Consider the following 18,354-nt stretch of genomic DNA (forward strand, 5'->3'; position numbering starts at 1 on the left):
GAAGTGGAATGATCACATAAAACAAATAGTGGGAAAAGCAGGCGCCAGGTTGAGATTCATAGGAAGAATTCTAAGAAAATGTGACTCATCGACGAAAGAAGTAGCTTACAAAACGCTTGTTCGTCCGATTCTTGAGTATTGCTCATCAGTATGGGACCCTTACCAGGTTGGATTAATAGAAGAGATAGACATGATCCAGCGAAAAGCAGCGCGATTCGTCATGGGGACATTTAGTCAGCGCGAGAGCGTTACGGAGATGCTGAACAAGCTCCAGTGGCGGACACTTCAAGAAAGGCGTTACGCAATACGGAGAGGTTTATTATCGAAATTACGAGAGAGCACATTCCGGGAAGAGATGGGCAACATATTACTACCGCCCACATATATCTCGCGTAATGATCACAACGAAAAGATCCGAGAAATTAGAGCAAATACGGAGACTTACAAGCAGTCGTTCTTCCCACGCACAATTCGTGAATGGAACAGGGAAGGGGGGATCAGATAGTGGTACAATAAGTACCCTCCGCCACACACCGTAAGGTGGCTCGCGGAGTATAGATGTAGATGTAGATGTAGAAGTAAATCTAATGATTGTCTCCAACTAGAAGTCTGTAAATACGTGTGTATACGAATTAGCTTATTTTAAATTGATCTAAACTTGTAAATACTTTCACATGTGCTATATCCTTGTAAAAAGAGATCTATGGATGAATAAAGCTACTACTACTGCTACTACTACTGCTACTACTACTACTACTACTAAACGTCCGTGTTTACCGAGCTGATCACTAACCCTTATATACAGGGTGGTCCATTGATCGTGATCGAGACAAATATCTCAATAAATAAGCGTCAAACGAAAAAACTACAAAGATCAAAACTTGTCTAGCTTGATGGGGGAAACCAGATGGCACTATGGTTGGCCCGCTAGATGGCGCTGCCATAGGTCAAACGGATATCGACTGCATTCTTTTAAATAGGAACCCCCATTTATTATTCATATTCGTGTAGTACGTAAATAAATATGCATGTTTTAGTTGGACCACTTTTTTCGCTTTGTGATAGATGGCGCTGTAATAGTCCCAAACATATGGCTCACAGTTTTAGACGAACAGTTGGTAACAACTAGGTTTTTTAAATTAAAATACATAAAGTAGGTACGTTTCAACATTCTATTTCGGTTGTTCCAATGTGATACATGGACCTTTGTAAACTTATCATTTCTGAGTACGCATGCTGTTACGGAGTGATTACCTGTAAATACCACATTAATACAATAAATGCTCAAAATGATGTCCGTCAATTTCAATGCATTTGGCAACACGTGTAATGACATTCCTCTCAACAACGAGTAGTTCGCTTTCCATAAAGTTCGCACATGTATTGACAATGCACTGATGCATGTTGTCAGGTGTTGTCAGTGGATCACGATAGCAAATATCCTTCAACTTTCCCCACAGAAAGAAATCTGGGGAGGTCAGATCCAGTGAACGTGCGGGCCATGGTATGGTGCTTCGACGACCAATCCACCTGTCAAGAAATATGCTATTCAATACCGCTTCAACCGCATGCGAGCTATGTGCCGGACATCCATCATGTTGAAGTACATCGCCATTCTGTCATGCAGTGAAACATCTAGTAGTTACATCGGTAGAACATTACGTAGGAAATCAGCACACATTACACCATTTAGATTGCCATCGATAAAATGGGGGCCAATTATCCTTCCTCCCACAATGCCGCACCATACATTAACCCCCCAAGGTCGCTGATGTTCCACTTGTTGCAGCTATCGTGGATTTTCCGTTGCCCAATAGTGCATATTATACCGGTTTACGTTACCGCTGTTGGTGAATGACGACGCTTCGTCGCTAAATAGAACGCATGCAAAAAATCTGTCATCGCCTTGTAATTTCTCTTGCGCCCAGTGACAGAACTATACATGACGTTTCGTTCTTTGTAGTTTTTTCGTTTGATGCCTATTTCGTGAGATATCAATGGACCACGCTGTATACAAGAGGATTTACAAGTTCTTTTTTCCAAGTTTTTTTTTTTTGTTAAGATATGACGCGGCTCACACAAACTATCACTCACTGGGTTATATTTCTTGCACATAGAACACTAAAACACGCTATTTTTACTACTGAGAACGGAGCGCACGAATTGCGTATCTTGAACGGCCGCCGTCTTGATAGGACTAACAGGGGGATATAGAACGTGTACAGAGAAGGGCAGCACGAATGGTCACAGGTTTTGTTTAATCTGTAGGAGAATGTCACAGACATACTGAAGGAATGGTATTGGAAGCTCTTGAAGATAGGCGTAACCTATCCCGAGAAAATTTATTAACAAAGTTTCAAGAACCAACTTCAAATGATTACTCTAAGAATATACAACCCACTGTGGATCATTCACATAAGCACCGTGAAGAGAAGATTAGAATAATTATTGCACGCACAGAGGTATTCAATCAATCATTCTGCCTGCGCTCCATACCTGAATGGAACTGGAAGAAACCCCAATAACTGGTACAATGGGACGTAGCCTTTGGCATACACCTCATGATGGTTTGCAGAGTATAGATGTAGATGTATGTCCACATCTTTTGTCGTGCACAGTCGTAGACGCACGGGGATAGAAATCCATGCACGAAAATATTGAGGAAGGAACACATGTATGTATGGGCGTTCTCGCGTCCGCACTTTGCCACATTGCGTAAGCAATCTTCTATGAATCCCGTTCTTTGCTTGGGAGCTTGTGTTGCGTTTATATTTTATTAAAAGACTATCGAAAAAGACAATGCAAATATGGCTGTGGGTAAAGAAGTATCTAAATAACAGATGTACGAGAAATACAAAATGATGAGCACCGATTTGTCTGCAATTCTCGGAAGGAGCTTACAGCGAGATTTTACGTGTTCTGCTTGGGAAACTGCAGAAATAAGGCTAGCATTAAGATTCCTGTAGCTAGTACCCGGGCACTTATATACTAGTTTGAACTATTTATTCCGTGTTTCAAAGCAAAGCATTTCAGTGCGGTGGTTATTCCTGAAACTGAGAAATACTTAAGGGAGATTCTTATTCGTTATGTAAACATTAACTAACTTTCAGCACGTCATTTGTGCACACAACTTTAATAATGGAAGATAATATGTAGATTAACATCCCCAGTCTCGACAAATGTGGGAATTTTATAGACGCCGGAATCCACCAGAACGGAGGTTGTGTTTTCCATTTGTTTAATTATTTATTTGTTTGCGTCGTAAAAGTTCTTAATTTCTATTTCTAGTAATTTGTTGAGGAGCTACACACACGTCCCATCACTTCTTTTATTCAGACGTCAGGGTCCTCTGTTGTTGTGCTTTAAGTCGCCGTAGCACGCATATTCGTCCACAGTTTTCAGATACCGGTACTCTTCTCATAAATATCTGGCTTATTCTTTTCTGTTTTTCTGCTTCGAAACTTACGGTACCTTATTCTTTACAGAAACGTGATCGTGGACTCTTTACTAATACTTTACACTGAGGGTAACACATCTCAAATTTTTATTCAAATAATCTTCAAAAGCGGCATTTCATACGATTTCTTTCTTTGCCTGTGATCATCTCCAATCTTAAGCGTGTTTCCTTTGGTGTCAACAGACATAACTGCACATAAATCGCTTCACAGAGAAACCTCAACATTACAAAGACACATGAGCCTGTCGTCTGCTAAAAAGCACGAAGATTCCCACCGAAGGCGGTTATGCATCATGTGGACGCACCTTCATGATAGATCGGTAGGTAAAATACACCTTTTAAAATGTTCATCGGTATGGTCGCACAGAATGTACTGTTCCTATTGGATTTCATAGTTTAGATTTAACTTACTTCAATCAGTGAAGATTAAATGTTATTCTGCTTTTCTCAATCTTCTCAGCTGAACTTGGCCTTGGACGCAACGATGTAAAAGTATGTCCACAGAATGCCTCTTTCCTCGTGAGCAATTGCAATTGCACGGGAATAATGGGGCATGCACAAAAATTTGTGGAAAGAACGCATTGGCATTCCCGTGTCCACATGTTACCTGATTGCGCAAGCAGTCTGCCATGGATCCCACAGTTTGTTTGGGTGCTTGTGCTGCGTTTATTGTGATGAAAAGACGACAAGAAGAAAACACACAGGCGACTATAGGTAAAGGAGTGTCTGAATAACAGAGATGCGAGAAATATATAATGACAATGCTTTTTTCGAAATTTCAGAATGAGGTCACAAGGACATCTTAGATTTTCTGCTAGGAAAAACTGCAGCGATAAGGCTGGTAATAACGTTTCGTTAAGTAGTAACCAGCGACATATATACGTGTTTGAACTATTTACTTCGCATTTCAAGACGAAATTTTTAATTGACTATTCCTGAAAGTGAGAAATACGGGAGGTTCGTATTCATGTGAAGATTAATTAACTTTCAGTGAGTCATTTTATTTTATAGGGAAAGCTGCTAACACAATGTTAATCATGAAAGATTATATGTAATTAACATCCTTGCTCTCGGCAAACTGGGAATTTCGTAGAGACGAGAATCCACGCGAACGGGGGTTGTGTTTTTTTTTGCATCATTAATGAGCTTCATTTTGTTTCTAGTAGTTTGTGAGGAGCTGCACGTAAGACTTTATTTCTTTTGTTAAGATGTCAGGCTCCCCAGTTGTTGCAATAGCATAAATATCCATCCAAATTTCTGCCTGCTTGTTCTCCGTTTGCCCACATCGTTATTTACAGTAATATAATTGGAGGCTTTTTATGTAATACTTGACCCTCAGGGCATCACATTTCAATTTTTTTTCGAGTTATCTTTAAAAGTAGCTTTCTATGCCACTCTTCTTTGTCTATAATCATATCTAAATTTATTTATGCTTCCTTTGAAGTCAACAGACATGATGCACAGCAATCGCTTCTCCATAACCTCAACAGACTACACAGTAACACACATCCGACACTAGCTGCACACATCCGACACTAGCTGCCTGTCGTCTGCTAAAAAGAACATACATTTCCATCAAAGGTGGAAAGCAATGTGCTTTATGCATGGCCTACATTTCCAGGAAATTATGCATCCACAAATGCTTAGGCATACTTGATCCGTTAAAATTTGACACTATGTTGAATAGGAAAATGGCATCATGTAGGTGCACCTTAAAACCTATTTTCCTTATTATGCAATATATGCCGGGAGGTGACAACATAAAACAGTTTCTATTTTTCTACGATAATTGTACAAACATCTTTTGCTATAAATTCTGTATATTGTTTAAAACCATTTGCAGTGCCCATCATATAACAAAAGACCACAGTCTCCACATTAATCTTGAAAACACTGCTAAGTGGTTCAGAATTCTAAACTGAGAATGAATAGTTCGGAGTGACAAGTTAGTACATCTGTTTTACACAGATTACTGCCATTGTTATGTCTTCCAGAATTTATTGTTAGGGCAACGCACTTCTCCAATGTTGTACGGCATTTCGTGGAGTGTACACATCACGCATGTGGAGGTAATTCCTCTGCAGCTGCTATCTCATCTTCAAGATGTATTGTGCCATGGCCTGGTTCTCCACATGCACACAAGACAATATATCCACACAGTAGTTGTGCTCCCTTAGACAATACTTTGTTTCATTGTTCTTTCATTGGCAAGTATCATTCGTCAGTAGGGTATACATAGGGACACACATCATTCTTCCGGGATGATATGTAACACAACAGGAGTTGGGCACAATGATTTGAATACCTACTTGACATTCTGTAAGGCTGCTCTAGGCATCCAAAACAGCTTGATTCCTACTAGCTATCAAAGTTTATAAATTTGTTATCAGTGTCATTTTATATCATTCCTTGCTTAGAAATTGTTCTATTTCAGTTCCTGAAGAGGGCTCAGGGACCTTAATTTTTTTTTCTGTATGGACAACAGTGGTTTGTTAATATTGAAACCTAGTAATTTGGAAAGTCAGTGAAGTAGCGTTATTCCACTTTCACCAAACTAATCTAGGACATTTCTGAAAATGTAGATGGGAGCATTATTACTGCGGAAGATACATTTTCTTTGAATAATACAGACCCAGAATAAATAAGTTCATTTAAAATGGTGGGACAGACATTCCTGACCACTTAATCAGGTATATCCACATTGTAGTTCAAAGCTTATGCAAAGTTTTACCACACAGTTCAGTAATGGAAAGTGATGATAGAAAAATTTTTGCAGCAGATATGACAACTTGTTGTTTATCATTAAAATAATTCACAAAGAGAGACAGTGCAATTGCATAAGGCACAGTCCATACAAGTAAAATGTTGCAGTTGAATAGTCAGTGGTGTACAAATTGTAGGGAGGGACACAATGCCGAGCACAGTGAGATAAAAAAGAAAATGCTCACAATAAATATTCCAGTGAAGTGACAGTTTGGATAAAAGTGCTATTAGGTAGCAATTTCTGTGATGTTCGGAACAACATTAGAAAACACCAACTTTGCTGCTGTGGCCACTGTCAGGTAATACGATACCCACATATATAATTAGTCGCCATATAACAAGAGCTTTATTATGCTTCCACAACGTGATTATAAACAGACCACTCCATCTACAGATAGTTACATCTGCCGCTACAGAGGACGATGATACCAGGGACTACTTCCTTTACTCACCAAACAGTTCACAGATGAACATTCTTCTACCAATTGCAGATTTAAGCTACTGCACTGCCTCACTCAATCAGTTGCCTAACAGTTGGTTCCATTTGACGACCGATTCTACTAGCAGTTATGAAGTCACCAGCAGCTAGCTAAAATTATCATCTCACTGCCACAATCATTGCCAAGTGTCATCACAGTACATGTATCATAAATAGAGCCTGAACTATAAACTGTCACCCACAGCAGTCCGGGCTGAACAACTATTGCATTAGTCAGTCAGTCAGTGTTCAGAACTTTTACAACACTGCCACACCTTCTCATCCAACTAAAGTTTATATTTATTGTACCCATTATTTTATTAAATGACTGTTAGCTGTTACTTATTGTGTTGCCAACACATTTGTTTTACTCTAACTTTGCCCTGTGTCCAGAGAGTTGCAGCGTACAAGCACACGACATGAATAAAGCACCTAATATGTGTAGTAGAGAGTTTGCTTCCTGTTACTTGCATATTGGGCACCAAACTTATTTGGTGAATATAAAATAAACTGGTGATGAGAATTCATAAAGGATTTTAGCAAGTTGCCAATGAGGGTTAAAGCTGATACATAAATTGGTGGCACAGATTTGAGAATTTATGAAAAGAAACATTGCTAAATCTACATAAACTGGCAATAACAACTCACGAAAAATGCCATAACTTGGCTACAAGAATTTAGTATACTGATCTTTTTATTTTTCAGAAATGGTTCAACCTGACTTTCTACAGTGAATGATGGTCTCACTGCAACAGCTATCCAGCACTTATGAGTTGTTGCTGGAATGGATGTCCAATCTTGAACCACAAAAGGAAACCATCCAAGAAAACTAAGATCTTGCCACCATCATTTCTACCTTCCAACCAGAATAGAGAAGCCTCACCAAATTATATTTCCTGACTGAAGAAACTTTCAATTACGCACTGATTATCAGGTGATGTCACACACAAAGCTATTCTTACTGCAGATATTGGTGTGGAAGTGTTTAAACAAATTCAAAAGAAATAGATCACATGATCATTTCGTATTCAGAAATTAAAGTTAGTGTCACATTTTGGAGCACAAGTGCGATGATGCTGTAGCCAGGGATAAATTTTTTGGAGGCTTTTAAGGAACCAAATCAAGGTTATCAGGTAACAATGAATGGAAACTACAAGACTTAACTAGATATTGCAAATTTCTGTGTGAAAGTGACATGTAACAAGTCTTACACTGCTTCTCTCATTTGTAATATGCTTATTATGCACTCGCCTGATATTGCCTTTAATATGGGCACGTTAACAACCGCTAGTGTAAGCAGGTGCACTTCAATATGGAGACAGTTGTGTGCTTACAGTGCATAAGCAGCCCACATGGCCATGCTCTGAATACTTTTCTTTCGAAACTCACAATGTTTTTATGCTATAAAACAGATCACAAATCTGAATTGGCTTTTGCCTGTTCTCAACTCACAAACAAAATCATTCCCATCTTTTCCAAGGTCTTCCAGTATCTCTTTTCCCATTCATTCTGTAGTTCAGGATCTTATGTTCTCATGGAGTGTTGTCTCTGATTTTCATGATACTGACAAAAGTTTTTCATAACAAAATTCAAATGTTTACAATGAACACGAGCAATTTGGTAGATTTTTGTGGACAAAAAAATAAAGTGAATGTTATCTTTTTCAGTAAATGACAAGGCTTTACCTGTGACACTGAAGAGTTAATAAAGTGCCATTGAAATTTCAAACTGATAAAGGCTCTGCAGTTTCTATAGTTGATCTACAGACATACAAGAAATTAGGCTCACCAAAGTTAACCGAGTTTCACATTTTGGTATTTATCAACAGAGTAATATATTCATGTAAAGCAGCAGATTTACTGGTTCTAACACACTAGTATTCACAATTCATGAGGAGTGAATGAGATTCCCACTTACGTTCCTACTGGAAAGTTGCAATCATCATTGCAAAAATATGATACAATTTTTTTAGAGGCAACAATAGCATTGAAGGCTTCAATATGCACATCATTATGAAGCCAAATGCTATGCCAAAATTCTGCAAAACACATAATATTCCATTTGCATTAAAGGACAAAGTGAAACAGGAGCTCGAGTATCTGTAACAGAATGGCATTATAGAATCAATTACTAGTAGCCGAAAGGCAACACCAGTTGTGGTAGTACAAAAACTGCATGGCACATTATTGATCTGTGGTGATTTCAAAGTGACTCAGAGTACAATCGGTTAATAGATTCCTATCCAGTTCCAAAACTAGAAGAGTTAGTGTCTGAATTAGCTGGCCGTGTATGTATATTTTGCAAAACTTGATTTGAAGGAAGCTACTTACAAATACCTCTGGATGAAGGAACACACAGATTTTTGGATATAAATACTCCATTTGGAGTTTAACAGTACATGAGATTGCCATTTGGGATTGTCAGTGAACCAAGTTTGTTCCAGCAATACTTGGAACTGTTAATTAGGAAATGTAGTAATGCTGTGAACTACCTGGATGACATCATTCTCTCAGGGAAAAGCTCCAGAAGGACTGTTATGTAATATGGAATATGTCTTTAAGGTTTTATGAGCAGCAAGTTTAAAGTGTAACAAAGAAAAGGACATAGTATTCTAATAGCAAGTCCAATATTTAGGACAAACCACAACACACTGAAACAATGAAAAACTTGTGAGCTCGCAAATATCTTGAGTCCCTGATTTCAAAATTAAATAGCTCGTAAACTAAGATCAACAGAAGTGTGCTACAAATGGTATGGTTATTGTGAAAGCTGTAAGAATTTTATACAGAAGTTTCAAAATAGTTAAAAAAAAAATACGCAATACATAATGTCTATAAATAGTGTACCACTGATCAGAGCAATCAGTTACACCATTGAAATGGTTGTTGTACCAGAGGAAAAGGTTGAAATCAGTGGTCCATTGAACAACATCTTTCTTTGGTACTGGAATACCACAGGTTAAAACACACTCCTATAGCAACTAACCACAGTTTTCAAATAAGATTTAATGAAAATCATTCACAAGCTCTTCACCAAATTCCAACTGAAAGGAAGTGTGGCTGATGATCTAGCAGGGAATAATGACCCCACACAAACTGTCATTATCCCTGAAAATGTTGCCATGATTTCTAGAATTGTTTAGCAAAATCCAAGGAGACCCGTCTAAAGAACTGCAGCAGAGACTGGTTTGAAGCATTTAGCACACACAAAATACTGAGCCTACATGTTTCCATTCAAAATCCAAAGCCACCAAGCTGTACAACATTGGGCTCACTTTGTCAAACAGATTCTCACTCTGGTTGACAGCTGAAGCACATTTCCACTTGGAGTCGTGAATAAACAAAACTGGCTATTTCATTGTTCTGAAAATCCCACTTGCATGAAGCAAAACTGCTGTATTCTCCTAAAGTTACTGTTTGGGCTGTGGTAAGCAAACAATCACTAGTGAATGTTACACTGCAATTTTGGATTTCCACACAGCTAGCATTGAAGGATCAATCAAGCACCAAGTGGTTCATGCCAGGTGGGAACCACATCGGAGTGAACAGGTGTTTTGCTTTCTTGATAAATTCTTTGAAAATAGTCATTGCATTGGATTATTGCAAATTTACTGGTTCAGGAATGGATTGGCCTTCATTTTTACCTGATCTGACTCCCTGTGACTACTTTTTGCAGGGCACATTGAAAGACATTGTCTACTGGAACCATCCCACCACGCTGGATGAGCTGGTATTGGCAATCTGTGTGGCTTCTGAATCCATTTCCATTGAGATACTACAAGATGTGATGGCAAACTGCATTGTTCGTTTGCACCACCTGTGTACTTACTGCTAGTGATAGGCATTTTGAAAAGGTTGTGATGCGGCTGGAATGGCGGCTTACCGAGGACAAGTTTAATTACGTTTGCTGGTACTATTTGAGGTTAGCAGCTTTTCAAACTATTTTAGAACTTCTGTATGAAATTCTTACAGTTTTCAGAGTAAACATACCTTTTGTTGCTCTCGTCTATCAATCTTGAAATCAGGGACTCATCAGGTGGACTCCCTCCATGTGCTATAGTAGGTAAAATTAATTGCTACAGAAAGTTCGTTCCACATGTAGCATTCATAAGCAAACCACTTTCCAAACTATTATGCAAAGGCACAAAATGGATTTTGAACGACGAATGCCAAAGTACAGTTGATAAATTAAAACAATGTTTGTTAAATGCCAAATGTCTCATGATATATTGTCGAAATAAAATATTAACTATTGCATCAGATGCATTTGAGTATGGAATCGGTGCAGTTTTGTCACATTGTCAAATGTCCAAGCATGTTCATGTCCAAAACAATGGCAGTTGCTCAGAAACATTACTTTCAGATTGAAAAGGAAGTTCTTGCAGTTATCTTTGCTGTTAACAAGTTCATGAATACATATACAGCTGAAGATAAATTCTCCTTGTGGACCACAAACCACTGGTGGCAACCTTTGGACCAAATAATACTGTTCCTTCCAGGACAGCCCAAAACTTACACAGTGGGAACTGCTTTTGCTAAACTATGACTATGAAGTAGTTTTCATGTTCACAGCTCAACACACTAATGAAGATTTGCTACCCAGTTGCCTAGGGCAGGATAAAAATTTTGGATTTTCTTCTGTTGTATGTTTTGGATTAAATTCAATCATCAAGAAACTGTGAAAATTTTTAACTGAATTCTAATTTAACTGCAAAGTTTGTACCAAGTATCTAATATTAAACACTACATTTAATTGGAGTGGCCTTTAGATAAAAAGTTGATTGAATAATAGTTGAATAACTAGAAATTAAATCACACTCACACGAGACGTGTTTTGACTGTCTACGTAGGTGTCATTTTAGTACATCCTGAATTGCTTAAATCCAAAGTGCTTCAAATTCTCCTTAAATGCCACTGAGTCTTAACCCATAGCAAATGCTTTTCCAGGGATCATTGCTTCTGGGACGATGTAGCTGAAGATGTAGAAGTGATGTTGACTAAATACAACTCATGACAAAAATACCTGTCAGCTCCTCTATAATATTTTCCATGGCCACAGGCATCAGAACCCCTATAACATTTACACATTTATTATGCTACACCATTTTTAGGAAGGTAAAATACTTGCTGATTGTCATTGATTACTTCTAGGAGTTAAAATATTTTGAGAAATAAATGGCACTTCATATTTCAAAACATATCATTCCAGCCCTGTACAATTTGTGCAGACATTCAAGCCTCAAAAGTTCACTTGACAGTACAATAAGGATGCTGCATTGTTAATTTTTTCTTTCTCAGTACCTAACCACTCCAGTGATACAAAATCTCGAACTGAAAATACTGCACTTTATTGTCAACATTAAAACTGCTCAGGCATCAACAACTGTCGAGACAAAAGTGTTTCAATGATCAAGTACTCATTACCATGTGTAAATATGGAAACAAATCTTGAGTATCAGCCAAAGTAATACAATAGTTCGGGAATATTCCATACAGAGTTCAGACTAATAATGGTGTCAAAATGTGACACAGAATCAAATGATGCTGCACAGTTTGCACACTCATACAGACAGGACTCCTAGGCTGTTGTCTTTTTCAGGCCCATATGACTTTGTTGCAGCCAGCTATCTTGGGGGCCTGCAGTTGCAGCCGGCAGCCATACCTTTCATTTTCAGCAGCTGGACCCAACTGCAGCCATCAACGATGCCCAGATGGAAATGGACATCCCTCCTCATCCTACTCAGAAAGAGATGGAAGCTGATGTGGCAAATAGCTTGTCTGATACCCCCCACTGAGGTTTTGGGTACAGTTTTCCCTGGTACCGCAGGCAAATGGAATGGGGGAGCAATGCATGTGCACCTATCAGAAATGATGTTGGCAAGCATGGAAGCAAAGACATCCCATGCCAATGGAGGGATGCTGTATCTACTCTCAGATATGGTACACAAATATATCTACACAGGCTGCATAACTCCAGGCTAGCCTCCAGTGTGGCATCTTATATTTGTAATGAGTCAGTGAGTTGCCACATATGTGGTGCATGTGACAGGAACCTTATTACCCTTCCACCACTAGCCTGCTCTGTCTGCCGATAGTTAGGTCTGATGTCATAGATGACACATGCCAAGTAGTTAGCAGATGAACATTCCTGTGCCAACTACAGGTTTAAGAGGCTGCACAGCTTCACGTGCCAGTTGCCGAACAGTTCCGGGTGCAGTTATCCAGTAAAAAAAATGGCTCTGAGCACTATGGGACTTAATGTCTATGGTCATCAGTCCCCTAGAACTTAAGAACTACTTAAACCTAACTAACCTAAGGACATCACACAACACCCAATCATCACGAGGCAGAGAAAATCCCTGACCCTGCCGGGAATCAAACCTGGGAACCCGGGCGCGGGAAGCGAGAACGCTACCGCACGACCACGAGCTGTGGACGAGTTATCGAGCCACCAGCAGCTACCTACAAGTACTGTCATGCTGCCGCAATAATCGCTGAGTATCATTGCAGTGTGTATTATCATAAATATAGTCAGAAGTACTAATTGTCATGACAGCAGTCCAGACTGACCAACTATTAGATAGTTAGTCATTGTTTACTAAGATTGGTTAGAACAATGATCAGAACTTTTACAGTGGCACCATGTCTTTTCATCAGACTAAGGCTCACTATTTATTGTGTACATTCTTTCAATAAATGATTAATAATTGTTACACACAGTGTTGGTCAACATTATTTAGGTTTTAATCTAACATTGTGCAACTGATTTCTGTTGTAGGTGGTTTGCTTCCTACTACCTTTGTGTTGGACACAATACTTATTCGGTGAATAAAACATTTGCTAAAACCTGTCAGCTGTTGCTGCGTACAACTGGACTTCAAGGCTAGCAATGAAACTTGGAGGCAAAGTATTCTGCCTATAATCAATTTTAAAAGGTGCTGTAATAAATGAGTCATAATATGCAAAGGGGAGGACGCAGAGCAGGGAGAAATAGAAACTTTGCTACTCATAGCCAGACCACCATCAAAATTTTAATCCAGGCTTTTTTTCAAATTCTGGTCTTTCACACTATCCCATGTTGCTCTGATCATGTAGGACACATTTTTATGATTTCGTAACAGTCTTTCTTCTCTACCCTCTTTGCAAGAATACCTTACTTTAACAGTTCTTTTCTATAATACCATTTGAAAGTTTCAGTAATGCCTCAATCCATAGGCTGTAATAAAGAGGTTATGTTATTCGGAAGAAGCATCACTTTTATGGACTCGTCCTTTCTATTTAAGATATCAAGCAAGAGATGAGTTAGTGCATTGTCAAGGAGCAGTAATATTTTCTCCCTTTTGGCAATTTTTAAGCAATGATCTTTTACCTAGAGTACAAGAATGCTGTACACCATTTGTGAAAATCCTACTACCCATCCAAGTGCACTTTTGTCAGGTTAAACAATACACTTCACAGACATGTTAATGTGATTGTAACAACATGGTTTCTGACTTTTGCCAATGACGAGCATAGGCAAATACGCTGAGTGTGTGGGTTTAGTGCCCCAGATTGCAGTTTTGTGTGTGTGTGTGTGTGTGTGTGTGTGTGTGTGTGTGTGTGTGTGGAGCCTAATCTTCATGGCTGGCACCCAAGGAAAAAGCGATTAGTATCGGCAAAGTATAGGAAAGCCTGACTTGAGTTTGCCATAGTGCATAAAGACTGGCACTTTAACATAGATTGCGTGTGCTCTGAGTGAATAAAGTTTAATTTTTTTTTCTTTTGATGGGATTTGGTATGTTCAAAAGACCAGTCAATGCAAGAAATAATGTCCAATGCCAAGTACCCACTGTTAAGCATGATAGTGGGAACATCATGCTGTGGGAATGCTTCTCCCATTCAGGTGTTGGCCCTTTAGTGCTTATTGAAGGTATTATAGATCATTTCAAACATTGTAAAATCTTGCTACCACATTTGTTGCCCCGTGTCAAAGATAAATGAGATAAAACTTGGAATTTCATGACAATGATCTTAAGCACACCTCTGCTCTTGTCACACACTTTAGGAGAAGGATACAAGTAAGGGTGCTTAAGTGGCCAAGCCAGAGCCTGGATTTGTCTGAGTGAACACCTGTGGGAGGAACTTGATCAGAAGCTAAGGCAATGAAAATTCTTCAGCTGTTACCAATTATTGCAATCTTGAGTTAAAGAAAGGCAGAAAATCCCCTGCATCATTTTGCTGCCCTCGTTGACTTCATGCCATAACACTGTATGGCTGTAATTAAGAGGAAAGGTTAAGCAACCATGTACTAATGGCTGTGTACACTGATTCGAGTTCGACAAGTCTTTTAAGCTGTAACATGTCTTTTGTCAAACTACAGTAATTATGTAAAACTATATGTGATATTGCCACTTATGGAACATAATGTTCCTTGTTTTGCCTTTGACTAATTTGTTTTCCTTATGAAATGTATGGGAATTTAAGGAGATGGGACCTGGATACACTGAAAGAACCAGAGGTTGTACAGAGTTTCAGGGAGAGCATAAGGGAACAATTGACAGGAATGGGGGAAAGAAATACAGTAGAAGAAGAATGGGTAGCTTTGAGGTATGAAGTAGTGAAGGCAGCACAGGAGCAAGTAGGTAAAAAGTCGAGGGCTAGAAGAAATCCTTGAGTAACAGAAGAAATATTGAATTTAATTGATGATAGGAGAAAATATAAATATGCAGTAAATGAAGCAGGCAAAAAGGAATACAAACGTCTAAAAAATGAGTTCGACAGGAAGTGCAAAATGGCTAAGCAGGGATGGCTAGAGGACAAATGTAAGGATGTAGAGGCCTATCTCACTAGGGGTAAGATAGATACCGCCTGCAGGAAAATTAAAGAGACCTTTGGAGATAAGAGAACGACTTGTATGAACATCAAGAGCTCAGATGGAAACCCAGTTCTAAGCAAAGAAGGGAAGCAGAAAGGTGGAAGGAGTATATAGAGGGTCTATACAAGGGTGATGTACTTGAGGACAATATTATGGAAATGGAAGAGGATGTAGATGAAGATGACATGGGAGATACGATACTGTGTGAAGAGTTTGACAGAGCAATGAAAGACCTGAGTCGAAACAAGGCCCCCGGAGTAGACAACATTCCATTGGAACTACTGACGGCCTTGGGAGATCCAGTCCTGACAAAACTCTACCATCTGGTGAGCAAGATGTATGACACACATGAAATACCCTCAGACTTCAAGAAGAATATAATAATTCCAATCCAAAAGAAAGCAGGTGTTGACAGATGTAAAAATTACCGAACAATCAGTTTAATAAGCCACAGCTGCAAAAATAGTAACACGAATTCTTTACAGACAAATGGAAAAACTAGTAGAAGCTGACCTCGGGGAAGATCAGTTTGGATTCCGTAGAAATATTGGAACACGTGAGGCAATACTGACCTTACGACTTATCTTAGAAAAAAGATTAAGGAAAGGCAAACCTAAGTTTCTAGCATTTGTAGACTTAGAGAAAGCTTTTGACAATGTTGACTGGAACACACTCCTTCAAATTCTAAAGGTGGCAGGGGTAAAATACAGGGAGCGAAAGGCTATTTATAATTTGTACAGAAACCAGATGGCAGTTATAAGAGTCGAGGGACATGAAAGGGAAGCAGTTGTTGGGAAGGGAGTGAGACAGGGTTGTAGCCTCTCTCCGATGTTATTCAATCTGTATATTGAGCAAGCAGTGAAGGAAACAAAAGAAAAATTCGGAGTAGGTGTTAAAATCCATGGAGAAGAAATAAAAACTTTGAGATTCGCCGATGACATTGTAATTCTGTCAGAGACAGCAAAGGACTTGGAAGAGCAGTTTAATGGAAGGATAGCGTCTTGAAAGGAGGATGTAAGATGAACATCAACAAAAGCAAAACAAAGATAATGGAATGTAGTCGAATTAAGTCGGGTGATGCTGAGGGAATTAGATTAGGAAAAAGTAGGAAAGGAGTTTTGCTATTTGGGGAGCAAAATAACTGATGATGGTCGAAGTAGAGAGCATATAAAATGTAGACTGGCAATGGCAAGGAAAGAGTTTCTGAAGAAGAGAAATTTGTTAACATCGAGTATAGATTCAAGTGTCAGGAGGTCATTTCTGAAAGTATTTGTATGGAGTGTAGCCATGTATGGAAGTGAAACATGGACGATAAATAGTTTGGACAGGAAGAGAATAGAAGCTTTCGAAATGTGGTGCTACAGAAGAATGCTGAAGATTAGATGGGTAGATCACATAACTAATGAGGAAGTATTGAATAGGATTGGGGAGAAGAGAAGTTTGTGGCACAACTTGACCAGAAGAAGGGATCGGTGGTAGGACATGTTCTGAGGCATCAAGGGATCACCAATTTAGTATTGGACGGCAGCGTGGAGGGTAAAAATCGTAGAGGGAGACCAAGAGATGAATACACTAAGCAGATTCAGAAGGATGTAGGTTGCAGTAGGTACTGGGAGATGAAGAAGCTTGCACAGGATAGAGTAGCATGGAGAGCTCCATCAAACCAGTCTCAGGACTGAAGACCACAATAACAACAACATGAAATGTGTTTGTCAAAGTATTTATTGTCGCAACTCTATATCAAGTTCTCATGACATCAGCATCATCACAAATGATCCACAATAAATAGCAGATATCAATTTTGTGCTTCTTGACCGAAGTTGTAACTACAGCAATAACTGATGTAATCTAGTCACGCGCACACGCACACACACACACACACACACACACACACACACCTGTAAATACACAGAAACTGAGATTCAACAAAAATGATGGTTTTTGCATGATGAGGTGATCAGAGCTTGTTGGCTGACTTCTTGACCAGCCTCACAGTAGAGATAATTTTCTGCAATATTTTTTCACAACAAGCATAACCAAAATAACACACACACACACACACACACACACACACCTGCAAATACACAGAAACTGAGATTCAACAAAAATGATGGTTTTTGCATGATGAGGTGATCAGAGCTTGTTGGCTGACTTCTTGACCAGCCTCACAGTAGAGATAATTTTCTGCAATATTTTTTCACAACAAGCATAACCAAAATAACAGAAGCTGCAAGGAGCACACACGTGATGGAAAAACCATTCAGCAGTGGCATTGCCATTCATGAAACCACCTTGAAGATATTGCATTCTCTCTCTCTCTCTCTCTCTCTCTCTCTCTCTCACTGCAATGCGATGTTCAGTTGGCGAGTTTTTGGCCGGGTATCAAGTATTGGTGTATACCACTATAAGCTACACCAAAAATGTGGATATAAGTTCAGTGTGGTGGTGGTGGTGGTGGTGGTGGTGGTGGTGGTGTGTGGGGGGAGGGGGTGTTTATGTTTCAAATTAGTCTTGGGGGCTTTAATGGGTGCCCAACCAATCGTAGGTCGAGTATACAGTGATTATCTTGTGCCCACTGGTACTCTAAGATGACTGTAGCCCTTTTGAAACAGCACAGCTTTGGAGCTACAAGCTATTTGCCACAATTTTGTATTTAGACAAGTATCAGACTAATGTCACATCCCACCTACTAGTATTCCCTATGCACATGAAATGCATGGATAACTATTGTTTTGAACATGAAACACTGTGACTGTCCATGTTTTACTTTCAACGTACTGCTATTACTCAGCTTCCACCCACT

The 18,354-nt window shown here is 39.1% G+C and overlaps 1 long non-coding RNA gene across 1 annotated transcript; it reads left to right on the forward strand.

The window, feature by feature from the left end:
* The first annotated feature begins 3,673 nt into the window (after positions 1-3,673).
* On the forward strand, positions 3,674-8,435 carry LOC124776422. The gene is made up of 3 exons (XR_007015618.1): positions 3,674-3,777; positions 3,918-4,171; positions 7,404-8,435. It is a non-coding gene; the product is annotated as an uncharacterized LOC124776422 (long non-coding RNA).
* Positions 8,436-18,354: the final 9,919 nt, after the last annotated feature.

This window comes from Schistocerca piceifrons, chromosome 2 (assembly GCF_021461385.2).
Source record: "Schistocerca piceifrons isolate TAMUIC-IGC-003096 chromosome 2, iqSchPice1.1, whole genome shotgun sequence".
Taxonomy (NCBI): Eukaryota; Metazoa; Arthropoda; class Insecta; order Orthoptera; family Acrididae; genus Schistocerca; species Schistocerca piceifrons.